Source organism: Lepus europaeus, chromosome 6 (genome assembly GCF_033115175.1).
Source record: "Lepus europaeus isolate LE1 chromosome 6, mLepTim1.pri, whole genome shotgun sequence".
Classification (NCBI taxonomy): domain Eukaryota; kingdom Metazoa; phylum Chordata; class Mammalia; order Lagomorpha; family Leporidae; genus Lepus; species Lepus europaeus.
This window is the reverse complement of record NC_084832.1, coordinates 4443489-4447129: the sequence shown is the minus strand read 5'-3', so window position 1 is coordinate 4447129 and position 3641 is coordinate 4443489.

The window sequence follows — 3641 nt, the reverse complement described above, 5'->3', positions numbered from 1 at the left end:
CAGATCAGCGTAGCGTGCCGGCCGTAGCAGCCATTGGAGGGTGAACCAACGGAAAAGGAAGACATTTCTCTCTGTCTCTCTCTCTCACTGTCCACTCTGCCTGTCAAAAAAAATGAATAAAATACTTTGAATACAATTAGCAATAAAAGCAAAATATTCTCCATATGCTGAGAGAGAAAACAAGACCCAAATCAATGGGAAAAAAGCACATTTTTATGAAATAGGAGACATTAATATGAAGATGCTAATTTCCTGCTGCTATAACAGAATACCATAGACTGAGTCACTTATAAGAAACAGAATTTTATTTGACTTGTTGTTACGGAGGCTGGAAGTTTAAGAACATGGTCCAACCAGCGCCGTGGCTCACTAGGCTAATCCTCCGCCTTGCAGCACTGGCACACCAGGTTCTAGTCCCGGTCGGGGCACTGGATTCTGTCCCAGTTGCCCCTCTTCCAGGCCAGCTCTCTGCTATGGCCCGGGAGTGCAGTGGAGGATGGCCCAAGTGCCTGGGCCCTGCACCCCTTGGGAGACCAGGAGAAGCACCTGGCTCCTGCCTTTGGATCAGCGCGGTGCGCCGGCCGCGGCGGCCATTGGAGGGTGCACCAACGGTAAAGGAAGACCTTTCTCTCTGTCTCTCTCTCTCACTGTCCACTCTGCCTGTCAAAACAAACAAACAAACAAACAAACAAACAACATGGTCCCAGCATCCAGTTAGGGCATTCATGCTTCAAGGATTTATTGAGATTCAGCCCCCTTGTAGATCAAGGAGCATCTGTATTTACATTCAGCAGATGTTTTATAAGAATTTGCAAGGCAACTCAATGGAGAAAGGAAAGCCTTTTCAGTGGATAGTGGTGTGTCACTGGCTATCGACATATAAAATCATGAATTTGGACTCTTATATCACACAATATTAAAACATTCAACTCAAAATGGTCCAAGGACCTAAATGTAAGAGCTAAAATGAATTAGCTCATTGAAGAAAACACAGATGTCAACCTTTGTGACCTTGGATTAGGTGACGATTTCTTATATATAACACCAAAAAACAAAGTGGCAAATAGAAAAGTTGGGCTTGTTAGTAAAAAAAATATATGCTTCAAAGGATATTATCAGCAAGGTGAAAAGATAAAAAAAGGAATGAGGGAAAATATTTGAAAATTGTGTCTGGAAAAAGACTTGTTTATAGAATAAGGAACACCTACAACTTAATAATATTGGGACAGAAAATCAATTTAAAAACGGAAAAGGATTTGAATTGACATTTATTCAAAGAAGACTACAAATAGACCATAAGCACATAAAAAGATGCTCAATGTCATTGTCATAAGGTCTTGCAAATCAAACCCACAACAGGTATTAGTTCATACACAGTAGGTTGACCGCTACCAAAACGATAGGCAACAGCAAGTATCAGCAAGAGCTATGCTGTGCAAAAACTCTGAGCACTCACACACTGCTGTTGGAAATGTAAAACTGAGTTACAATTTTGGAAAATAGTTCAGCAGTTCTTAAAATCTTAAAAATTGAGTCACCCTATCCAAGAGAACTGAAAATACATGTCCACACAAACACTTATACCTAGTTATCTATAATAACATTCAAAACAGAAGTAGAAGCAACCCAAAATTTCTTTAACTGGTGGTAGATAAATTAAATACGGTATATTCATACAATGTAAAGTTATTCAGCAGTGAAAACAGAGGAGGTAATAGCAGATGCTGCAACCTGGATGATCCTTAAAGACATCATGCCGAGTGAAAGGAGCTAGGCTGAATGATTGCATATCATATAATCCCATTCACTTAAAATGTCCGTAATAGACGATTCTGTTAACCGCAGCAGAGAAATTATTGTTACTTCAGTTCTTTGTCTCACATGGAGGAAGAATTTCCAAGTGGACAGCAAAGAGATTTAAAAGTATTTATTAGAATCAAGGACCTCCAGCCAGAGTGGCATGGAGGGGAGGCTTCCAACAGAGGAAAACCCAAAGGGGGCTGGTAGCAGTCAGCTTTAAGTACAATTTGGAAGGAAAAGAACTTGACAATCATATTGGCATTCGGTTATCAGGCAGGGACAAAATCATCAGAAGACCTCATTTACAATTCCCCATCCTGTCTGGCCTGCTAAGGGTGGGGTAGATAACTATAAGCTGCTAGCACAGGAGGAGCGTCCCTGCTGTTCTTATGGTAAATTCCCAGGAAGGAGGGCGGCCTGTGTGTTCTTGCTAAAGATGAAGTTTTGGCTGTTGAAATCTTCACTTAGTATATACTAAATTGATCTTCTGTATATAAATACAATTGAAAAAGAATCTTGATGTGAATGGGATGGGCGAGGGAGTGGGAGATGGGATGGTTGCGGGTGGGAGGGAGGTTATGGGGAGAAAAGCCACTATAATCCAAAAGTTGTACTTTGGAAATTTATATTTATTAAATAAAAGTTTAAAAAAAGATTAATTTTGGGGGAAAGAAGTAAATATTTTACACCCCAAATTCCACTGGGATCCCCTAACTATCTATTAACCCATCTGGCTCCTCACAATTCTATTGAGACATAAAGTAGTGCAGAAACTTCTTTGCTTGATGTAATCCCATTTGTCAGTTTTTGCTTTTATTTCCCATGCTTCTGGGATCTCTTCCAAGTAGATTCATGTTTGCTAATTAGGAGAAATGAAGAGTGACTGCTAATGGATGAAGGGATTCTTCTTGGAACTGAAGGAAATTTTCTAAAATTGATGGTTGTGACAGTTCCCCAATTCTGAAAATTATTGGCACTTACCTTTAAATGGGTTTACAAAAAATATTGCATATATGCTATACCCCAAAATTTTTTGTATTTAAACAACAGTAGTGGACCTGAAGAGATATGGATCAATTTTCTTTCTTTTTTTTTTTTTTTGACAGGCAGAGTGGACAGTGAGAGAGAGACAGAGAGAAAGGTCTTCCTTTTGCCGTTGGTTCACCCTCCAATGGCCGCCGCGGTAGCGTGCTGCGGCCGGCGCACAGTGCTGTTCCGATGGCAGGAGCCAGGTGCTTCTCCTGGTCTCCCATGGGGTGCAGGGCCCAAACACTTGGGCCATCCTCCACTGCACTCCCTGGCCACAGCAGAGAGCTGGCCTGGAAGAGGGGCAACCGGGACAGGATCGGTGCTCCGACCGGGACTAGAACCCGGTGTGCCGGCGCCACAAGGCGGAGGATTAGCCTGTTGAGCCACGGCGCCGGCCGATATGGATCAATTTTAAAGATATCCTTGGGTGTAACTGACATGGAGGGACTTGGGAAAGTATAGAATAAACACTTCTGCATTCCTGCCCTTGTGCCTGGATAAGTAGAACACAGGATAGGTTAGGGAGAAATGCCAGGAGCTTGCCTTAAGTTCTTGATGAGTCTGAAGTGCACACAAAACAAAGTGATGGGCATGTTCCATTCTTTTGGGCGACCAAAAGAATACCACAGTTATTTCATCCATTGTGATAGAACCTGCCTCCCACTTTGGGATGCTCCTGTCTCAGCGGTGGCACAGGTTCTGTACAAGACGCTGGTTTTTTCAACCAGAGACCCTTACTCTACCCTTGCTCCAAGGCAGGACTCATTCCTTCCATCACACACTCCATCACAAGTTCATTTTCATGGCTTCTA